A 24,172-nucleotide genomic window follows, 5' to 3' on the forward strand; every position below is an offset into this window, starting at 1 on the left:
GTTCGTAATTGTTAGCGATAGGGTTGGTGAATGAGGAAGCATGCTTTACGAATACGGGGATCGTAAGTGTGTATCAACGTGCACGCCGGTGTTTAATACAGAAAACACTTGTGGGAGAGCGTACTTAAAAGACGCGTCGCAAAGAATCAATTCGCGTTGGTGAATTCAAAGATAACCAGTATCTGTAAGAGATTGCATATCATGAACTATCGACCGGTGTCGTTACAAGTATATCCCAAGAAAATTCTGGGGTGGAAAAAAAAGTACTGAAACTGTGCATGATTTCCTCTGTCGGGTCTTCTCCGAATAGTGTGTGAAAACTTATCATTGTCGGTACCTGGAGATAAATCATCGAATGACACGGAAGTGAAATCAGTATAAGCGCCTAGCTCATGATGAACTACAGAGAAGAAAGACTCGTAGTTCATGGGTATGAAGGTACTATAAAGGTGAAATCAAGTGAAGAAGCTTAATACTGGAAGTAAAGATGAAGTGAATGAGCCTTAAAAATTTTTTTTATGGGTATCATTTAAATAAAGTGCACAATTACAATCACGAGAACTCGAGTATGAGTTTTTTACCAAGGTTAATGGCGTGATGCTTGACAGACTGGTAGGTGGCTACCAACTGTGAAAAATCGACTGATAATGAAATGTGCAAACGGGCTGGAAAATGTAAACCACACGTTGTAACGAACCGTGTATTGTACAGGCGATCTCCCTGTCGGTGTATAAATGTATAGCATGCTGTGGGAATATGCATCCGATGTTATTCAATAATTGGATAAATGGGAGAAATGGCGAAAGTGAGGTAGGGTAACTGCAAATCAATGTAAGTAAGTGTAAATGGGGGTTTGGTGGTGATATCTCATTGCATACCATGTATGACATGAACCTTGATAACTTAGGGACAGAAGTTAATGCGTGCTTATAAATTCAATGCAAAATGCAATACAAAATGCAATAGAACAACAGGGGTATACTTTATAAAAAAACAGCTTAGATCACACCGTTCATTGAGTCCTTTTGGGCTGATAGAGTCCATTTTGTCTATCCAGTACACCTCTCTTTGCAACAGATGTTGAGTGTTGTTCCGACTTTTCAGGATGGGTGCTTGTTCCAAAATTAAAAACCACAGTTGACTGATGTTATGATTCAAGACGTGAAAGTGGTGGGCTATGGGAGATTTGAATTTTTTTGTTTGAATGTTACTTTTGTGTTCGTTTAATCTGATACGCATTTTCCGTTCAGTTTTGCCAATATATACTAGTCCACAAGGGCATTTTAACATGTAAATGACGTTTTGACTGTTGCAGGTAGCCGTCACTTTCAATTTAATGTTGTTTCCTTTATGGGGATGTTGAATCGTATTGCCCTTTATGATTGAGTTACAGTTGCCGCAGTTCAGACATGGGATGGTTCCTTTGTAGTGAAGTTCAGTAGAATTCTTTGTGGTGGTGAGTATTTGTTTGAGGTTTCTTGACCTTTGATATGCGAATATTGGAGGTGCGTCAAAGATGTGTTTGAAATCTGTTTCAGTTGCCAACATAGGCCAATATCTTAAAATCGTTTTTTTGATACTGTAACTCTGGGATGAGTATTTGGATATGAACCCGCTTCTGTTGTCCGTAGATTTTTTCGGTTTGATGGTTAACAATGTGGATCGTGTGATTTTATCTGCTTTTTTGCATGCGTTGCTTAAAGTTTGCTCTGGATATTTGTGTCTTCTAAACTTCTCAATGCATACATCTCTACTTTCTGTGTACAGCTGCTCGGTGCTGGATATTCTTTTTAATCGCAATAACTGGGAATATGGTAGGGGTTCTTTGAGGGAGGGTTGATGAAAGCTGTGAAAATGTAGTAGATTATTTCGGTCTGTGGCTTTCACATGAACTTGTGTGATGAGGGTTCCGTTGTTGTTATTTATAGTAACATCCAGAAAGGAAATGCAATTATTGCTAATGGTTGATGTAAATTCGATGTGTTCATCAGCTTGGTTGAGGTCATCAATTAAGTTCTGGAGAACTGTAGAAGATCCTTGCCATAATATAAATATATCATCAATGTGTCTTCTGTACAAAAGCAGATGTTGTTTCCATTCGTCTTTCTTTAAAATGTGATCCAGTTCAAATCTGTACATGAAGAGGTTCGCATACGTTGGTGCGGCACAATTGCCCATAGATGTTCCAGAGCACTGCAAGTAGTAGTTGTTTCCCCATTGAAAGTAACTGTGATATAATGTAAAATGGATGAGTTCCAGTAGAAAGATTTTAAGATTGGTAGGTATTTTGCTATTTAACAAGAAGGATTCAACTGCCTCCATGCCTTTGTTGTGTGGTATTGATGTGTACAATGCTTTGACGTCTATGGTACATAGTATAGTTTCCGAGTTAATTTTACCTTGGGTTGTTTCCAGTATATTGAGAAAATCCGTGGTATCTCTGATGTATGTACTCATAGATTGGCCGAGTGGTTGTAGGTGTTTATCCAGGTATCTGCCGATGGGTTCATGTATGGAATTGATAGTCGAAACAATGGGTCTGAATGGAGGAATTGTTGCATGTTTGTGGATCTTAGGCATCATGTAGATGTAAGGTGTTGCTGGATTGGTTTTGCTGAGGTATTTTTTATCTTCTGCCGTGATGGTACCTTCATCTGTGGCTTTGTTTAAGATAATTGGTAAAATTTTCATGAACTCATTGGTCGGATCAAACGGTAGCATCATGTATATGTTGGTATCTTGAAAGTGCTCTTGAACATTTCTCTCATAAAAATCAGAATCCATAATTACCATGGCCCCTCCTTTGTCCGCCTGGCGAATAGTAATTTCACTTTTTGCTGCGATTTGTCTTAATGTTTGTTGTTCTTTCTGGGTGATGTTGGTGTTCTTGATTTTGATTAGACTGGAAATTTTTCTTAATTCTTTCAAAGTAATCGTTTCAAATGCATCCAATACTTTGTGGCTGATGGGAGCCATGAATGTGCTTTTGTTACGCAATCCTAGTAGGGTGCTTTCTTGTGATCTTTGTGTTGGTTCTATAATGTTATTAAAGAAATGTTTCAATCTTAATGTTCGCATAAATTTAAAAAAACGTATTTCAATGTTGAGAGGATTAGAATGGTATGTGGGTACGAATGTTCATTCAACATTGTCTTACTAAACAAACACAAAATTGAAATGATAAGGAAAAGTCGCCTGACATGTTTCTCTGTCTAAACTTATTTGAGCACATATGTGAAACACCAGCATATTTTAACAATAAATGTGAATGCTCTTGTTTACAATAAATGAGCCTTGGAAAATGTTTACATACACATTTCATTCCACTTCTGAAGATTTAAGTTCTGAGTGTGTTTCTTGCAATTCATAATTGTCAGGTATGAGAACAATTGTCTGCAATGAAAAGTTTTATGTGCACAGTTTGTTTTGTGTATGAGCAACCTGCCAGCATTGTGGCATTGACAGTCCACACCAGCATAGGTAGTTAACCAGCATTACTTTATGGTCTGTATTGTAAAGTCATTGCAGAGAGGGCAAAAATAAATCATACTACAGACTTAAGCCATTACTTAAGCCCATAAGCCTTTTTAACACTTTTATTTGAAAGTACACTATTATAAATCCGTCATGATGTAGGAGCACAAAAGAAAACGCAAGAGTCAACATTGATAATTAACATTGAAGTTACTATTGCTTAGAGAGTGCAAGAAGCTTGAAAGTGTTCACTCCTAGATCATCATTTGTACGTTGGGGTATCCAGTTAGTTGTATATGTTTAAACATTCAATTAGATTGTTCTCTGTTGATACAATATGCAAACAAACAAAAACAATCCCAATAGAGTTATAGTTAGTGACTCCATACCACCCCAGAAGTGATGGAGTGCAGCAACATATCCGCGCCACCCCATATGCTGATGTAACTTCCTTTTCTTTCACACCTTTCAGCTCGGATCTGGAACTTTGCTCCCAACTTTGTTGCTTTTCTGTCAACTTCAAATTTTACCTCCAACAGTGTGCCAGGGATGATTTCTCCTCCAAAAACAACAGAATTAAAACTGTTTTGTGATTTCAGAAAGCATGTGTCAGTCATGGACCTGAACAATAAGTGCCTCTGGTGCTTGGGGTCCGATCACAACATCATGTCATAAATGTTCCCTCTTGCACCCAAAATCAATCCAGGAGTGGGAGTTGAAACGTTCTGTTATTCAACAAAAGAGTTGGTGATGCTTGAATCATAAGTTCCGCTCCAGATAGAAGGATGTGCCTGATCATCTTCAAGAAGGTGGTCCCGTATGAAGTTCTGTTCCCTTCCTGTCTTCTCGTAAGTTCAAGTAAAAAATTAGCCACAAGCTCAATAAAGCAAAGCAGGACGTGACCCTATCCTTCCATTTGAAATCAGAAAAGAGGGCATGAGAATGTCAGTCGAAAGATCATACTCCACAGGCGACTTCTCTCTCTGATCCTGTTCTGTAGCTGGTTCTTGCGCCGCTCGAATGTCCTGGACCATCAACCCTCAGCACATAGCTACCTTCAGGGAGGCCACTTTGCAAATCTTTTAAATGATCTTGGCTATTTCTTGTGCATCTTTGGGCCCCTTGTTGCTACAAGAGGCTCCAGTTAGACTTTTACCAGTAGACCCTGCCTTGGTGCTAACTAACCACTGGTGACCAGTCTCAGGATCTGTAATGACACCGGTTCAGACTTCACCCCGGCTGTTGGGTCCACGCTAACCTCTGCTGTGTTGCAACAGTGCTGACTCCACCCAACTGTGACGCAAGTCTTAGACCCTGGCCAGTCATCGGTCTTCCTCATTTCTATATCATGTTACGAGATTACAAAAACACAATCCATCAGTTTGTAATGAGATTCTTATTCTCAGCTTCTTCCTCGACACAGGTACTATCCAAAGCAAGAGGCCCTACTAGGGTCTGACTCTGATGCAGTTCAGGGTATGCAAAATGTTTCCTCAACACCGATGATGATGATGAGGAGGTGGATAACTTTCTTCCTTATCACTACCCTTACGAAGGTCTGTACCTGGATTTACACAATGCCAGTGGGCTGGACAGCTCTCTAGAGACGAAGCTGTACTCACCACCTGGGCCAACAAGTGTGGAAAGTGCCTTATCTGATAGAGACTACTAGCCGCAGATTCCTTAATGTAGAATTATCCCCAGGCGTGAGACTGGACCCGGAAAACTTTCTTTGCCCCAGCATCTCTGCGTGCCGGGTGGCGGTACCACGTGACTCCGCCCTAACGTCGTCCGCGGGCGTGACGTCAGCGAGGTCACTTAAGCCCCACCCCGGCGCGCTGACATCAGTTTCCTTCTTTTCTGGGTGCCACGCGGATCCGGATCGTGTCCCTAGTCTGTTTTCAGGCCTTCTTTTAACGCTTTGCATTTCCTTTTGGGAACAGTGTGCGAATGCCTTCAGGCTTCAAGACGTGCTCGTTTTGCGCGCGCCAGATGTCGGCGACGGACCCTCACCCCATTTGTATGTGGTGTTTGGGTGAGCACCATGACTCCACGGACTGTGAGACTTGTCAGCAGATGAAGCCGAAGTCCCGGCGGGAGCGCCGGATGAAACTCCTTTCGGCCCGCATGTCCAGGTCGGCGTTGTCACCGGGTCCGTCCCCTGCGGAAGGGTTCAAGAACCGCCGCTTCCGTCTCCGACATCGTCCCTCTCCGAGGCCACAAGGGCGTCGCTCACCTGTTGGTAAGTGTCGCAGCTTGTCCCCGAGGCCCGGTCCCCACCCTGTGGGGGGCGCGGGTTCTCCGCGGGTCATGCGGCCTCGCGCATCACCACCCTACCCGCTGTTTCCTGGTGTGGGGGCGACCAGAGTCCAAATGGAGGCCTATTCTGCGGCCCTGCAGACCTCCTTGGCTCCTCCTCCTCTTCTTGGGACATCCGTGGATCCCTTGCAATGTGCGGGGCCTTCTGTGGAGTCGCCGGCGGCTCCAGCGCCGACAGGTTCGGCTTCAGGTCTTGGAGATGTGGTGTCTGTAGGAGAGTAGGGTCTGCTTCCTATGGTCACCCCCACTTTTTGCTTTTGCTTCACTGGTTTTCGACTTAGATGTAGCTGTGGGCCTGCTAATCAGACCCACAGCCCAGCTGTTCTCTCTCTAAATTCACACTATGTACTTTAGGTACATAACCCAATTGGTAAGGATCACCCTATAGGGCCCTGTGCAGTGTACCTTAGGTACCCAGGGCATGGGTGTACCCTAGGCCTACCAGGGTCTGCAGCATGTATTATGCCACCCCTGGCTGGCCTCCCATCATGACACAACTGGCTGATCACTCAGCTAGGGCAAGGTCGTGTAATCACCCCTTGCTTAGGTATAGTATTCCTATACCTACCTTATATATAGACACATGGGTACCTTTCAGTCACTCCTATGGCAGGCCTCAACAATCCTGAAGGCAGAGTGCTTGGTAACATGTGAGATGGTGCTCGAGCATGAGCTGAGCCTGTCTGCAGCTTTCGGAACCATGTCCTTATAGCTGTTCTAAGATATCGCTTACCATATACTCTTAAAGTGCCTTATAATCCTCGCGGTTATGGTAACTATGGTTTGGGTTTATCAAAACATGTCGTGTAAGGTGTCTAACACTTTGGAATACTACCCCCACACCATTTCTGGCGATGAGGATAGTATTCCCCCCTTCTAGAGGGAGAAGACATGTTGAAGACCTACTACCCGGTTAAAGTTAACCAGAGCCCAAGCATCACAAAATGGATGCTGCTGCCACAGACACAAGTCTGACCTCCTGCTGCTGGGAGTCCTTCCAGCGGGGAGGCTTGGACAATAGGTTTCCTGCCTTGGGAGGTGCTAGCACCACCCTAGACAGGACTTAGTGTATTGGGGCAGGGAGGGATGAAAGAAACGAGACACTGCCTGGGGCACACAAGGTGTCCCATGCATAGTCCGGTTCAAACCGGGGCTGGGGCCCCAGTCCTGGCGGGAAACTGGACAAAGGGAAGGGGGTGTAACCACCCCCCTCCCTGGTCCCACCCATAGGAGGGACCTAGCAGGTAACCCAGCCCCCCAGATTAGTATAAGAGTGGGAGCTGAGTCCCTAGGACTTTGGATTATCCTGAAAAACTGCAACTTGAACAGAAACTCTGGACCTTCGACATTCGACTACGGAAGAAGACTGAAGAATCTCCCTTGTGGCCAAGGAGTGGCCACCCTGTGCAAACAGGCACCGTCAAGCGACCTGCCGTTTGCTTTGCCCAAGTTCTACGAGGAACCGACTGCAGAGCCCGACCAGCGCCTTGACTTCCAGACTTCTCCGACCCTGATCCACATCCACAGCAAAGCTGAGATCCGTGGAGGCGACTAGAGACGTGGGACCGGCTACCTGGGAAAATTGGCTACTAGCTTCCAGCGCAGCTTCTGAGGCATCCTCGAAGTTGTGCTCTGGGGAATGAGAAGCCCCAACCCTGAGCACCATCTGTACCGAAGATCAGCCCTCCACACTCCACGAGTCCCGCGTGGGGCCCTTCTGCATTTCCCTGCTCGATGCGTCTGTCCGGTTACTGGCCCGTTGGCTAGTAGCCTCAGTGACGACGAACCCTTAACTTTCCACCGCTGGTTTGGCTCCTCCAGACTGGCCCTTGCTTCCCTGCGAAGGAGAAGCACCTCAGGCCTTCCTGGTCTGCAACAGAAGCGAATCCTTCATCTTGCGTGGGTTGCGCTTGCCAAGGCTTGTTGGGTCTGAACTCGACAACGACGCCGCCAACAGCAAGAGCCCTCGTGGGACAGCTCGCCTCCTGGTTCTGGTCGTCCTCGACGCCTCCTGGTACCCGTGGCTGCTGCGACAAGCTTCACCTCTTCACCTGCATCTTCACGACATCGCCTGGTTCCTTCCCGGCTCCTGGCTGGTGACCTAGACTCTGTCCCCTCTGCTTGCAGGTACCCTCCTACTTGATTCCAACGTTGGAATCCACCGGACACTCTTCACTGACTGCCTGTCAGTACCTTTTCTTCAGGCATCCATAGGAGTCAACGTCAGAACCCGACGCAAGTTCACACCTATGCAGCCGCGGCCCTTGGGCTAGGTAAACTGAGTACTCCGGTGCTCACAAGGGTATTGACTATCCTAGGGTCTAGTTTCCAAGTCTCTAACTCCTAGCTCTTTCCGAAGTGTCCTAAAACTCTTTATTTCTAAACATCACTATTTCTATCGACTTTAACGCATTACGCGTGAGTGTTTCCACTCTGCACCTGAATCCCGTGGGCCTCCCACTGCCTAGTAACTGGTAGTATAGTGTAGCCCCAGCGATTCCCTAGGCCTAGGCCTAACCTGTGTTTGTGACAGTGGTTCTTATACCACTTACTTAGTATATGGTTTGCGTGGCCCCTAGGGCCTAACTGTATTACTTACCTGTGTAACTTATGTATGCTTAAATAAGACTGTGTTGTACTTACCTCGAATCTCATAAAGAGTGCTGAGGGTATTTTGACTAGAATAAATACATTCTATTTTTATATATATCTGTTGTGGTGTCCTTTCATTTGGTATTCAAGGGATTGCAAATGGTATAACAGCTGGCTTCACATGCCATACAGAGTTTAGCCTAAGACTGCTCTTGTCCATGCTACCACTAGGATAGCTGGTCTATAAGGTTGACTTTACAACCAATCGCCATAAGGGTTGTTTGGACTGATACAAGGTGTACACTAGGACTAGTGACATCATATATCAGGCCAACATCTCACAGTGTCATCGGGGTACGGCCCTACGGGGTTCCCCCCTTCGGACCACGGCGCCTCTGCCTCGCTGCAAACCTCCGTGGGGGTCCCTGTGGTGTTGCGGGAGGTTGCCGGTCCTCGTGGCTCATCCTCGAGTCCCCCTCGGTCCTCTGGGTAGGCGGCGGCCTTGTCCGAGGCCGAGCTGGCGCCGCTCAGGTGCCGGCGGCTGCCGTCCCTGGCGGCTGCCGGCCCCGGCTGCGCCACAGGGGCTGGCTAGGGGCAGGGGCGCGTCCCCAGGTCCCCCTCGTCTCTCCACACAGGCAGATGCCTCGTCGGAGGTCAACTTGGAACCTTTTTAGCGCTGTTCTTTAGCAGCTTCGACCCCGCCCCGTTCTCCCGCTGCACCAGTGGTGGTGGAGGTCGTCTCGGCGTCCCCTTCGGCGACGGTCGACGTCACGCTGGCGCCAGTGGTGGTCTCCACGGCGTTGTGCCGGCATCAGGTCAGCGATTCGTCTTCGGAGGCCCCCTCTTCTCCAGAGGTTCGGCAACTTTTTGTCTCTTCTTCCCCGGAGACGGGATGCCGCGTCGTGACTTTTTCCCTGGCGTCTTCCAAGGAGAGCTCTTTGCCGTCCCCACGCCCACAGTCTTCCCCAGAGGCGCCTCAGGTTCCCCACTGGTCTGTCAACCTTCCCCCATTCCGAGCTTGGCCTTTTCTTCCTCCAGTTGGGCTTGGCTTAGCTTACAGCCATCGCCCACGGAGGAATTGCTCTCCCCACCGCGGTGCCCTACTGAGGCGAGTGCTGCCTTCGCCCGGGCTGTCTCCACGTCCGCGGGGATTTTGCGCATGGGCGACCCGTCTGTCCTTTTATCCGCGGATCATTTGCTTGAGGTTCTCCATCAGGGCTCTGGTGGACGGGAGCTTCATAATTCTCTCTTGGGGGCCTGGGGGTGTCCTGCCACGGGGGACCCGGTGACCCAGCCGCTCCTGCACCGCCCTGCTCCGCATGATCCTGTCTGCCTTTCCTTCCACTCTTCTACCAGGGGCCCTGTTCTGCAGACTGCCTTTCCCTCCTTGCCATCGGTGTTGTCTCCTCTGTCAGAGGAGGCCTGGTGGTTAGATTCATGGGGACGTAACATCTTCGCTTCCTCCAGTGCTGCCTTGCGGGCGCTTAACACGCTTTGTGTGTTGGCCAGAGCCACTTCCATTTTGTGGGATTCCGAGGAGTCCCTTCTGTCTTTTGCTTCTCAGGAGGGTGCTACGCTGATCTGCGGTACCATGCGTTGGATGGCCGGGAGCTGGCTGCGTTTATTCTTCGCTCAACTCTAGATGTTTCTGAGGCTCTTGGTCGCACTATGGCTTCTTCGGTAGCCCTCCGTCGCCATGCTTGGCTGAGGGATAGTGTTTTCCCTGAGAATGTTAGGGAGCGTCTGGTTGACCTCTCTTTTGATGGCGCTCTTTTGTTTCTCGCCCCTGCGGGTTCTGCCATTCATCGGTTTCTTGCGGGGCTTCGACCTCCTCCTCTTCCCCCTCAGTAAGCCTGGATATCGGTCCTCTGTGGTGTTCTGGGAGGTGTTCTCCCATTGTTTAGTCTAGTGTTCGGTAGCCCCGGTTGTGTGTTCTGTTTGGTTGGTGTGTCTCCAGGGTCCTTCGGTTGGCCCTTCGGTGCTGTTGGCTGCTGGTTCAGCCCCCTTTTTTGACTGGTGGTTTTGGCTGTTGGTAAGCCCGTGTAGGTCCTGAGATTGGGCCTTTTGTGTCTTCTTTGTTGGCTGCTTGGCAAGCCGTCTGCGGTTCTACCCGCAGGCCTTTCTGTTTGTCCTCTGCTGCAGAATTCTTTCCTCAGAGGTATTCCCATGTTTTCTTGGGACTTAGCATACCCTGTGTGGGGTACTTGTAGCTATTACATAGCTCTGTCATGTGCTGGGGAGGTGTGGTCACCCTTTTCGGGTTCCTTGCTCTCCTTGGCGTCACGGTATATCGCAGGTGCGGTCTCTTTGACAATTGTCTTGGCGCAGCTTGCATTGCTCCCAGGTCTATCCTTTTCCATGTTCGCTACGTCGCTAGACCGGTCTGGCCTGCTGTCTGCGGCATTGTGTTGTGGCGATTCCGCCCTTCTGTCCGGCGTTTCGGCCTGGTCCTCTGTCTGGTGTTCCAGAGGGACTGGCTTTCCTTGGCTTTCTGTGTTCTGATTGACGGCCTGGGCCCGTCCTCCGGGTCTCTCCCTTTCTCTTCTGCCTGGTCCCACTTCTTTCGTGGATCAGTGTGTGTTTCTGGACCGGCCCCTCCCTTAAGGTGTGTCCTGGCCCTCCCTGGCCTCTGCCTTCGGCTTGTGCCTGGCTTGTTCTGGTGCACTGCTCCATGGTGTTGCCTGCTGCTGGCTGCGCATGCCTACTGTTCTGGTCCACCGTAGTGGCCTTTGATGTGTTCCCTTGTGCCCCTGCCTCTGGTTCTGCTGGGGCTTTGTGCACCTGTGCCTTTCTTCTTACACCTGCGCTATTGGCGGTGGGGCCGTTCCTGCCTTGTCCACTGCTTGCTGCCGAGGTGTGTACGGCTGTTTCCTATCACTGTGTGTGCTTCTTACGGCGGGCCCTGCCTCCGGTTCTGCCTCTTCTCCCTGGGGTTCGAGGTGGTTCTTTTGTTCCTTGAGGCCCTTCGGGCGCTGTCTGCCCCTGCAGGGTGTTGGGCGGTTCTCCCTTAGTTGGACTTGGGATCTCCTGGCCTTCCCTTCTTGTTCCTGTGACATGTCCCCTGCTGGAACCCTATGTCTCACCTGCTGGGGAGGCTCTCTCGCAGGCCCTGCTCCCTTCTGGGTATGGCTAGGGTATCTATTCTACGTTAAGGAATCTGCGGCTAGTAGTCTCTATCAGATGTACAAGTTACTTACCTCCGGTAACGATGTTTCTGGTAGAGACAATTCTAGCCGCAGATTCCTTCACGACCCGCCTTTCCTCCCCGTTCTGCGAGGACCTTTCCTGTGGTTTTCTGGACTCGCCTCCGGGTGGCTGGTCTCCTATGAGTGTCCGCTTCGCTCTGCTCGGACAAGATACTTGGTTTTGCTCGACTGTTCCACCCCTTCCCTTATCATACATGGTCGGTTGGTTCATGTGTGCTTCTGCATCCCTCCACCCTGCCTTTTCTCCGGTGTAGGGGCCTGTTTTTACTCTTCTACGTTTTACTTGCTTGGGGTTCTGTTTCTTATCAGTCCTCTGAGTTGTTTGTTTTTTTTGCCTGTACTTCGGCCTTTTCACTCCTTTCAGGTGATACAGCCCTCCTTGAGGGTGTCGTCTGGGCGTGGATTGCTGTTCCTCCTTTGTTCCGGGCTTGTTGCCCTACACTGTTGTGGGTGGTGATTGCAGTCTCTCTCTCTCTTTCTCTCTCTTCTGCTGAGCCCTTTTTCACATGCTTCTGCCTCCTGGACGGTTGTCGCCTTCGCTTGCAACAGTGTTCCTCAGAGCGGTGCTCTGCTCTTTCGCTGGTATGGTTTTCCTCGCTATGGTCTTTTGTGCCTTGGTGCTTGGCACTTTTCCAAGTGGGGCTTTCGTTTCTCTCTTTTCTGTTTCACTGGTTTTTCGCACCCTGTTCCCATACTCTCCACAGTTTTGTTTGTGATGGCTCCGCCTTGTGGCGCGGAAAAGTTCTCCGAAGAAAACTGATGTCTGCGCGCCGGGGTGGGGCTTATGTGACCTTGCTAACGTCACGCCCGCGGACGACGTCAGGGCGGAGTCGCGTGGTACCGACCCCGGCCCGCAGAGATGCTGGGGCAAAGAAAGTTTTCTGGGTCCAGTCTCACGCCTGGGTATAATTCCATGTTAAGGAATCTGCGGCTAGAATCGTCTCTACCAGATACATCGTTACCGAAGGTAAGTAACTTGTACTTTCGTTGTAGTTTTGAGAAGGGCAGTAGGAGAAGTGCTTGACGTACAGGTGTGTACTATTGGCACAAAGTCATATTTATTATCAGAGATTCTTCAACCAGGTTCTACCTCTTCTGAGTCACTATTGCCATTCAACAAAGCTTACACAAGCACTCTTATGGACACCTGGTCGAAGTCGTGCTTGGTCCCTTCAGTCAGTCGATGGGTGGCCATGTGATCCAGAGTTTTTGGTAAGGCATGCTATGCCTGAAAGTCTGTGGTAAGGGCATTGGCCAGCAAAGTCACTCTGAATTCCTTTCCAAACAGCCCTGCAGATAGTTAAACCATATCGATACCTTTGAGAGAGAATGCTAGTTTAGGCTTACAATCCTTGAACACAGCATTACATCTGGGTAGGTATGCCCATACCGTATGGGCCATGGCTATCAAGAAATTGCTTGCTCTTCCAGAACTTAAAGCCTTGCTATCCTAAATGATACAAGATGGTCAGGACACAGTGAAGTATACCTTGCGTGCTGGCTTGCCCAACACAGACTGTGTTGGAAGAGCTATTGGCACCTATGTTGTGCTTAGAAGCACCCATAGATGAGATCAACTGTTTTTTCAGATATCTAAATGTCCTTGATGAACTTGCCCATTGAGGGCTCCAAATTGTTTTAATAAAAGGCTGAGTCTGTGCTCAAACTATTTAACGACATTTGAGCCACAGCACAATACTTGAGATTCTTGTCTTCCATTAAGCTGTTCCAACAGTACAGTATATTTAAGGATTATTCCAAGGTACTAGCATACAGATAATTCCAACGTTCAGCAGCAAAAGCGGAACCAGTCCTTTCAAGGCAGAGGTTGTGGTTGCAGCCAAGGTTGTTCACATTAGCAAGGGCAGTTCTCCCCCTAACTTTATCTCCTGTGCTGCAGAAGCTGCAATGCCCCCTTAACCTGACCTCAGAGGCCCACACATTCAATAGGAGGCAGGATGCAACATGTTCTCCCCTTCTGGTTATCCATTGGAACAAGAAAGACCAACCTTCTACAGCACAAACCCTTTGGCTGCTTGTTTACAGTACCACATTATGGATCAGGGAAAGGCATTGCCTGCAGTTAAGGTAATGTTTGTGTCCATGTATTAATGCTGTTTAAACTTGTATTACGGTTCATTAATGCAAAGCCTTTATTATTAGGGTGAGCACTCTTGGTAAATGTTGCAAGCTCAGACTGCACTACTGACAGTGGTTACAGTATAAAAATGTGGACACACTTTTTCAATGTTTAGCAATATGAGGCCATGTGTAATGATCCCAGAATGCTCTCTGATTAGATGCAAATATTTGCAGAAGCTTGTAAGCAAGATTGATGGTTCTTTGCTTTCAAAATAAAATGTTCACAAAAAAATACAACATTTCGCTAAACTACTGTAAAAATTTAGGTACCATTTCTTTGTAACATCATTTAGTAAAATGTGTTGATGTATGCTAGTATTTCTCAAATTTTTCATAATGACAGATCAGTGTAACCAGTTTTAATAAGATTATGGGAAACACAAATAAACAAGCATTTGTAAAGCCAGTAGGTCTGAAATGTTTGTTCAGCCTTTTGGTTTTGTCAATGCGTGACTTGATTTGGCATGATTTTGGTAAAACCATATTGGTGTGGGAGTTAACGAGCCCTCAGCATTATAACAAACATTGGCAAAAGCAACCATTGTTATGGTCTCAAAAAGCTCTCATTGACGCAGTAGTCTGTGGCACTGAACAAAACTATTGTGTGTCAATATGCTCCTTGTGAAAGAGCAGAATTCGTCACTCATAATGAAGCTAGCCGATAGACAGAGAGAGAGAGACGGAATTTAAATAAACTCAAAAGGTCATTGTTAACGCCAGACTTAATTATGGGCCCAATTATTAAATTAATTCTCAAAAGTGCACCCATGTCCTTGGTTTAAGTGCAGATATACAGATTTCGTGAATTCACAAGACTTTAGAGTAGTAGGCCGAGCAAATAGGGAGGTGAACATTTGCCCATGTGAAAAATCGGAGTGTTTACAAGTTCACTTTCCCTCCAACCACTTTTTTCCCCAATCCTGGAAGAAGTTTTATATTTGCCATTGTCAGTAGTAAATTTCCTACCTTTCCCAGTATGGGTAAAGATTAGAGAAGAGTTGGTGAAAACACTTAAAACATGCAAGTTAGTAAGTTTGCACAGACTCAAAAGGGCATTCCAACCCTGAAACTGTTGCTAATCATTACCTTCAGCCCCAGCATGTAGATCTGTGAAAACGTGGCAACAAAAGGGAATTGCTAGTATTCAAACCTTACTATGGAAGGAGCCCTGGCACAATCAGAGAGGCTATTTCAGAGCTCTTATATGAGGTTGCTGCCATAATTTGTTGCCTCATTACATGACACAAAAGCACAAGTGGATTTTGTTACAGGGCAAGTAGATTTATGAAGCAACCTGCCCCAAGTAGATATTTTATTTAAATCCACACCCCTGAGACAGATCGGTCTTGCAAATCATTCAGAGATGCTATGCCCTGCCTTTCATTTCCGCCTCACCCTGTCCCCTCCACAAAACATTAGGGTGACTTTTGGTAGTCAATTACACAATCTTGCTGTAAGAAATAAAGTTTTTGCTGGGGAAGGATGCCATTAGAGAAAAGAGAAGGATGCCTTTTTTGAGGAAAGACAAATTCAAAATGCTTACTCTGTCTGCAATGTTTTCTGCTCTGGAAGTGGTAGACTGGATGTTGTTCTTAGACTTGATGGATGCTTTTTTCATATTCACTTCCTACAGTCCCACAGACTTGTTCTGCATTTCTCGGTAGGGCTAGAGCACTTACTATTTGCTATGCTCCCCTTCAGTCTTACCTCAGCCTTTTGGGTGTTCATGAAAGTAATGGTGGTGGTTCCTGCTCATTTATAGGCATTGGGGATATATGTGTTCCCTTACTTTTTTACAACTGCTGGCTTAAGGGGGGCTATTTTGCAGTGAGCTGTGGACCACCTCCTGGTGGCAGACAAACTTCTGCCATCTTTGGGGTTTTCAATCAATGAGCCCACCTGGGCCCCACACAGAGGACTTTCTTCGATGGGGCTGTCCTAGACATGGTGATGTTCAAGGCTTTTCCACTGCTGCAGCGAGTCTGGGACATTCAGAATATGATACCAAGGTTTTGCACTCAATCCAGTGTCTTGGTGAGGGCGACAGTAAGATTTTTTGGACTCCTAACCTTCTGCATCCTCTGTGTCCTGAACGCCAGAATGTATATGTGGGTCTTGCAGTGGAACCTTGCGTTGGCCTGCATAAGGGCTGCTTCTCTGATTCCATACAGATTTTGCCAGAGTCTGCACATAATCCTCTGTGGCGTCACACAAATGCCACCCTGACCTGTGGCAGGCCACTCTCCTTTCCCCATGCAGACTGCACAGTTGTGCAAATGCATAGCTTCTGGGCTTGGGTCAGAGGGGGTTACCGATGCAAGGTGGAGATCAGAGGCCTCTAGTCTCCACCAGAAAGCTTGCTCCACATCCGTCTTCTGGGGCTTCGGCAGTCACTCTGACCATAGTCGGTGTCTTCCTGCAGCCTGAAGCTCTTCAACAAAGTCAGTCTATGCTCCGCTCTGGAAGAAATTTGTTAGCTGTTGTGACTCTTGTCACACCAACCCACTGAAGGACAAACTTTTGTATGTCTTATTGTATACTCCGTAAGGCCTTGCATGGCAACAGATAAGGGATAACTGTCGGCCCTTTCTGTCTTTTTGTGTTTACCAGATGAACCCTAGATTTAAATCACCTGTTGTGATGCATTTTATCAAAGGTTTTACCCATATGTTTACCCCAAAGCTGTTCATCATGCCACAATTGGACTTGGTCTTTATTTCATATATGCAAGACCTTTGAGCTGATGCACAGCTGTTCACTGTGACTTTTGACACTTTAAACAGTGTTCCTGATTGGCAGTACGTCTGTCACTTCTGGGACCATACATAGTCGACACCTATTACTGCACAGTATCTGATAGAGACATCTAGCCGCAGATTCCTTAACTTAGAATATCCTTAGACGTCAGACTGGATCTGGAAAATTCTTTGCAGCAGCACCTCTGCACGCCGGGGGACATGGCCACACGACCCTGCCCTGATGTCGTCCACGTACGTGACGTCAGCGAGGTCATATAAGTCCCTCCCGGCGCACTGACGCCAGCTTCCTTCTTTTCAGCGTGCAACGCGGTTCAGGCCCCTTTTGACGCTTCGTGTCTGGAACAGTGTGTGATGCCTTTGGGCTTTAAAAAGTGGACCTCCTGTTCACGGCAAATGTTCACGACGGACCCACATCTTATCTGTATGTGGTGTTTGGGCGAACACCACGACTCGACCGATTACGCCGCCTGCCAACACCTCAAGCTGAAGTCCCGACGGGAGCGCCGGATAAAGCTCCTTTCGTCTCGCCTGTCCCGGTCGGAGTCATCTCGTCCTCCGGCCTCCTCATCGCCGGCAGGCCCCTCTGGTTTCCAGTTGCGGCGTCGGTCGCCCTCTGGGGCCCGGAGACGTCGTTCACAACTTATGGGTAAGTCGTGGCGCATGTCGTCGAGGTCCTCGACATCACTTCCGTCTGTTGTCGGGAGCACTAGTTCCCAGAGTCCTCCGGACGTGCTCCCCCGGGAGTCGCCCATCCCCTATCCGCCCTATCCGGGCACGGACGCGACTCGGACCCAAATGGAGGCCTATGCCGCAGCTCTGCAGGCCTCCCTTGGGTCCGTTCCTGACCCTGGGGCGTCCTCGGGGCCTCCGCTATTTACGGGGTCCCCGACAGACTCGCCGGTGGGTTCGCCCCCTGCGCCAAATAAGCCCTTGGCCCCCAGGGATGAAGGAGATGTGGTGTCGTCAGGGGGCCGCCCGGCTGGGTCCCCCTCTATGACCCATAGCACCCCTGCCACGCCACATAGTCCCGTGGGGCTCCCTGTGGCGTCGCAGGTGGTTGCTGGTGCTCAAAGCCTTGCTTCGAGCACATCTCGGCCTTCCGGACAGGCGGCCGCCTACCCGGAGCTGAGGTCGGCGCCGTTCCGGCGCCAAAAACTTGTGTCGTCAGGGTGCGGCCCGGCTGGGTCCCCCTCTATGACCCATAGCACCCCTGCTGCCCCGCATAGTCCTGTGGGACTCCCTGTGATGTCGCAGGTGGTTGCTGGTGCTCAAAGCCTTGCTTCGAGCACACCTCGGCCTTCCGGACAGGCAAGCATTTTGAGCTAGCAATAAGCCTACTCTGGCAGTGTTCCACAGGTGTTTGTGTCTGGTCTCTGAATGTGGTTTGCCCTAATAGGTGTTCCCCGTTGTTTGGGGTGTCCATGCTCCAAGTGGGATACTTGTATGCTATTATATAGCTCTGCTTTATGTTATGTGGGCCTAGAGATCCTTTGGGTTTTATGCGTCCCCTGGTGCTCTTATGTTGCTGTTGTATGGTGTTCAGTGTTGTGACTTGGCGCAATCTTCTATGCGTCATGTTTCGTTTTGCTTATATGCGTCATTCTTCTCCTTGGGAGATTTTCATTGTGTTTTCACGCTGAAATTGCGGATACCACCTGCCATTAATGCACTAGGTCTGCTCCTATATCACCCATGTTGCATGGTCGTGGCTCGTTTACCCTTCTTTGAGAGATATATTATATATATTTAATATGTATATGTGTGTATATGCAGGTTACCATGGGTACTCTTCTTCCTACATCTCCACCTCTCTTTGCTGCTGTGAGGTCTGGTCCAATATCTCCATGGGTCAGGGAGCTTTTCAGGGCTGCTCTCGGGATTGCCCTTTGTCTACGCTGTAGGGTGTATTTCAGTACACTTAGGTGCACTTCGTTGCTTTTCCTGCATCTTCAGCAATAGGGTCCCTTTTGCATCCCACTACCTGGGGTGGTTCCCCGGCTTTACACTGCTCACTTCTTGGTGTACAGATACTGAACGATATCTCTCTTTCTGGACGAGGGTTAATTTTTACTCCCAGTCGGAGGATGTGGTCTACGATTCTGAGTATCTTTTCTACATTTATATGCCTATTGGTACTCTGGTGCCTATACTGTGCCCCATTCATTGATCTATCCCTTATACCAGTCAGAATCGTTTTTGGTGAAGCACAGAGCATGTGCATTGTATTCAGTGCTCCCTGAGCAAAAAGGATCGTTTTTTGTGATTTTTAATTAATTTTAAAACTGTGTGATTTTCATGTTGTAAATGCACTCAGCATACCTCTGATACACTTGCACGCATTTTCGCCCATCTATCACGGCGCTAGCTGCCGTTAGAGCTTCAAACCGGGCTCAGGCTTCTCTGCACTCGGCGGCCATCTTGAGTGGGGGCTAGAGTGGTGGGAGCGCTCTAGTGTACCACATATAAGGAGCCCTGAAGCAGCGCTCGCGAGATCTATCCCTTATACCAGTCAGAATCGTTTTTGGTGAAGCACAGAGCATGTGCATTGTATTCAGTGCTCCCTGAGCAAAAAGGATCGTTTTTTGTGATTTTTAATTAATTTTAAAACTGTGTGATTTTCATGTTGTAAATGCACTCAGCATACCTCTGATACACTTGCACGCATTTTCGCCCATCTATCACGGCGCTAGCTGCCGTTAGAGCTTCAAACCGGGCTCAGGCTTCTCTGCACTCGGCGGCCATCTTGAGTGGGGGCTAGAGTGGTGGGAGCGCTCTAGTGTACCACATATAAGGAGCCCTGAAGCAGCGCTCGCGAGATCTATCCCTTATACCAGTCAGAATCGTTTTTGGTGAAGCACAGAGCATGTGCATTGTATTCAGTGCTCCCTGAGCAAAAAGGATCGTTTTTTGTGATTTTTAATTAATTTTAAAACTGTGTGATTTTCATGTTGTAAATGCACTCAGCATACCTCTGATACACTTGCACGCATTTTCGCCCATCTATCACGGCGCTAGCTGCCGTTAGAGCTTCAAACCGGGCTCAGGCTTCTCTGCACTCGGCGGCCATCTTGAGTGGGGGCTAGAGTGGTGGGAGCGCTCTAGTGTACCACATATTAGGAAACAGTGTTCGACCGCGCTAGCGGTCGCGTTTGCGGGGGCGCCGTCGCTGCGCCGGAGTCTCGCCTGAGTCAGCCCGTCTGCGCCCGTCAGCGTCCCGGAAGCGCTCGGGAACGTTTTCTGGTGGGTTCCTTTTAGCTCTTGGCTCGATGTACACTAGAGATGATCTTCTGTCTTACAATGTACACACTGCTTCATGTCAGCGAGCTATCCCCTACTCTGCTGGGGATATTACTAAGTGCCCCACGTGTGGGTGGATGCCGGACCCCACAATTCCCTGTCCTGGCAAGCTCCCTCTTTTAGGTACTAACTGCGCCTTGTTAAATACTAGGTCTCTTCCTCAGCACGCTCTCGACATATATAATCTCTTAACACAAGATGACATAGATTGTCTCTTTCTCACAGAAACATGGCTCGGTGAGGGCTCGGAACCTGATCTGGCTATTGCCATCCCTCCCTCATATGCTATTTTCCGTCGAGACAGATGCAAGGGAAGGGGAGGCGGAGTGGCACTTATCATTAAAAGGCACATTCCTTGTACCATCTTGTCGACGGATGATTTACCTGACTGTGAAATCCTTGCCTTCTCCCTGGCCCTATCCCCCCATCAATCCTGCCTGGGGCTTTTGCTTTATAGACCACCTGGCCCTCTTGGCTCTTTTACTGAGGATTTGCTATCGATCATTTCCACACTGAGTCTTAGAACAAAACACTGCCTAATACTCGGGGACTTTAACATCCACATGGATAAGGGCGAGGATCCTGAAGTGCAAAAATTTCTGGATATGACATCGTCGGTGGGACTGCATATGTATTTACAGTCCCCTACACATGAGAAGGGGCATATTTTAGATCAAATTTTTTCGACCGTTCCGGTGGTCCTTTCCTCCCTTGCCCCAGTTCTTTGGTCGGACCATTTCCTAGCGGATTTCACGCTAGGACATCAGCCTGTGGCCGCCCGCATTTCGCAGCGGCTCGCTGCTCGTAGTTCTAGAGCCTTCCACAAAGTCACCCCGGCCATGATCACCCAGGCTTTAGATACCCATCCTTGTGTTTTTACGGGCAGACTGGAGGATGATGTGGTGTGTTTTCAGAATTGGCTCACTGCACGTTTGGAAGCCTTGGCACCATCTCGCCAGGTTAGATCTGAACTGGCACGAGCATCAGCCCCGTGGTTCTCTGCTGCCTTGGCGGCCAAGAGAAGGCACTGCAAGAGGCTGGAGAGAATTTGGAGGAGGCACTATGATACATCGGCTAAGCAGTCTTACAGAGCAGCAGTGAAAGAATATCACAGGGAGCTCGTTGCAGAGAAAAAATCCTATTTGGCCAGAAGGATCGAGGAAGCAGATAGCTCCTGCAAAGAGATCTTTAAGATTGTTAAAGAATTCATCTCTCCCTCCTGCTGCACTTCTGCATCTGCTTTCTCGGAACCTTGGATCATGGAGCTTGCAGTATTTTTTACTAATAAAATACGTACTATCCAGTCAGCGTTACAAGGAACCCAGATCATCTTGAGCAAAGGTTCAGAGGTCGATGGCCTTTCCAACCCCTGGTTATGCCCACCAGCTATGCATATGGATTCTGTGGGCCCTACCCTGCACTGTTTTCCCTCTTTAGAGCCTCAGGCCTCGCTTGACCTTTTGTCTAGCCTGAAATCTGGCTCTCCTCTGGACCCTTGCCCCGCCAAGTGTCTTGCGACCCTGGCACCTGCCCTTAATCCGATCATCAACCCTCTCATTAATGCATCTTTGAAGTCGGGCAAAGTCCCCTCCTCCTGGAAACAGGCCTTAGTTCTTCCCCTCATTAAAAAACCAAATGCAGATGCTAAACTGCATTCTAATTATAGGCCAATCTCGCTGCTTCCTGCCCTGGCCAAGATCACTGAAAAGTGTGTTCATACCACCCTTACCAACTTTGTAGAGGGCAACTCCCTTTTACATCAGTCACAGTCTGGATTTAGATCTAACCTGAGCACCGAGACCGCTCTTCTTGAGGTTACTGAGATTGTGAAGGAGACCCTCGATAGGGGTGGAAAGGCCCTGCTTATCATGCTTGATTTGTCGGCGGCCTTCGACACCGTCCCCCACGACCTCCTCCTAATTAGACTCTGGGAGATTGGGCTGCGGGGTACGGTGTTCGCATGGTTTCAGTCTTTTTTGGCCGATCGGACACAAACGATCTGGGCCCCCCCTTTCTCCGCCCGGATGCCGCAGCTTAAGGTAGGGGTCCCGCAGGGCTCCATACTGAGTCCTTCCCTCTTTAATATCTTCCTTACACCTCTTGCGGCACGGGTGGAGGAGCTAGGGGCCCAGATCATATCCTATGCGGATGAGACACAGCTCCTGTTCACTTGTGACAGGGGCTGTGACTTCGATGGAGCAGCCATTCGGAAGTGTTTGGAGTTTGTGTTTGACTGGTTTGGGAAAAATGGCCTCAAATGCAACTCCGACAAATCCGAGATATTGTTCTTTGGCTGTCCTGCAGACCCACGTTGGAAGCTATGGTGGCCTTCGGCCATGTCTCCCCCTGCCAGCGATTCGGTTACAGCGAAGAACCTGGGTATGATGGTCGATAACACTCTTTCCTTTAAAACCCAGGTTGCCGGCTTGACTGGGAAGTGCTTTGCCATCTTAAGGATGTTGCGCAAGTTTCTGCCCTATTTATCTTTGGAGCATAAGAAAATTACGGTGCAAGCATTAATTGGCTCGCGCCTAGACTACGCCAACATCCTTTACTTAGGTCTTCCTGAGTATCTGCTGACTCGTCTGCAGATAGTTCAAAATTCTGCAGCCAGGGCAATCTTCGGTTTAACTAGAAGATCTAGGGCCAGCAATCTCCTTGTCTCTCTGCATTGGTTGCCGATTCGTAAGCGTATCTTCTTCAAGACCCTAACTACAGCTTTTAGGGCGCTTCATAATTTCGGCGCTGAATATCTGCAGAGAAGGGTCAATTTCTATCTTCCATCTAGACCTCTGAGATCTGCTGCCCAGGCCAAGGCTATTGTTCCAACAGTGAAGCGTGCTCGCTGTGGAGGTCGCTCCTTTAGTTACCTTGCACCCCGCCTCTGGAACACATTGCCCTTGACGTTGCGGGTGTGCACCAATCTCTCGGTTTTTAGGAAAGGACTTAAAACCTATCTGTTTGCTTTGTAATGCTGTTATGGTTAATTCTGGTTATGTTTTCTGCTATGGCTGTTTGTTTGCTGCTGGTATTTGGTGTGATGATCTTTAGCGCCGGGACGCTCTTTGGAGCAGCTGAGCGCTCTACAAAACAAACAGTAACATAACATAACATTGGGTATCATCCTATACTATGTCCGCTGTGTCTGCAGGACACCTCTTCTGATGTCAGTCGTTCTAGGGTTTGTACCCTACAACTGTATTTCGTGTGTTGGTTCTCACCTTACTCTTCAAGCTGCGTGGTTGGGCAGTCCTATGCCCTTTTTTTTAGCTAAGCCACCTTGTTGTCTCTGTGGCTGTCGGCCATGTGCATGTTTCAGTGGTGGCCCGCATCAGCGTGCTTCAGATTGTTCCTGCTCACCCCTGTTCCCCCCTTTTGTGCCTGGATGTGCACTTAGCGTGTTTCTTGTTCCCGCCTGTCTTTCTAGGACATTGTTCAGTTTCTACCTCTTGCCCTTCGGTTCCTGGCAATCGCTTCGCCGGCCTCCATTCCATGGGCTAGCCTGGTAGGCTCTGGTATGGTCGCATCGCTTCATGTTTTTCCCAAACCTTTGTTTGGTGTCCACATAGTGCGCCATTAAGCTGAGGGTGGTCCTTCTTCCTCCTTCTTTCGGGACTCTCTCGCTCTTGGTTTGCTATATAGCTGGTGCTGTTTCTACATCTCATACTTATACAGGTGTGGTGTAGCACCATTATGGCATTTCTTTGGGACGCCTTGCCTCCCGTTCTTTTTTGCTCTTCCAAGCTAATTGGGTTGCTGTCTAGTTGTCCTGCCACAGCCTTCCCCATTGTCCGTCACTCTGTTGCCGGCTCCGTGCTTGAGCACTTTCTGTTGTTCTGTCGCAGACCCACCAACCCCCTGGGGTATGGCTTTGGTATCTATTCTAAGTTAAGGAATCTGCAGCTAGATGTCTCTATCAGATGTACGAGTTACTTACCTTCGGTAACGATCCACCCCATCCTCCCCGCTCTGTGAGAACCTTGCCAGGTGGGCTTCTCCTCTTGCCTACTTTCAGTTGCCATTGGTTTTCTTTCAAGGGTGCTCACATAGTTGTGCCCCTTTCAGAATTACCATATGCGACTGACTCCCCCCAAGGGACTTTTTCCTATAGATGGTGCCTTTTCATTCACTGTCATCAGGAGATTCTTCTTCATCTTCTCCTGCTGTCTTCCATCCCGCCCACCTTCTCCATTAACTAGAGGCTCTTGTCTCCTATATAGTCTTCTTCTTTGACGATCTCTTCAGCTCTGTTTCACACTTCCATTGTTATAAGGGAAGATACCTTCTTAAAGTACATTGCCGTTCTTTCTGTGCTCCGTCCTTGTTGGACGGCACAGTTCTATATGGCAATAACAGTCACAGTTCTACATGGTAATAACAGTC

At 48.5% G+C, this 24,172-nt stretch overlaps 1 protein-coding gene across 4 annotated transcripts in view; it reads left to right on the forward strand.

The window, feature by feature from the left end:
• MYH10 (myosin heavy chain 10) overlaps window positions 1-24,172 on the forward strand; it is a 1,171,079-nt gene that overhangs the window by 951,042 nt on the left and 195,865 nt on the right. The gene's annotated exons all lie outside the window — the stretch shown is intronic.

This window comes from Triturus cristatus, chromosome 7, assembly GCF_964204655.1.
Source record: "Triturus cristatus chromosome 7, aTriCri1.1, whole genome shotgun sequence".
Classification (NCBI taxonomy): domain Eukaryota; kingdom Metazoa; phylum Chordata; class Amphibia; order Caudata; family Salamandridae; genus Triturus; species Triturus cristatus.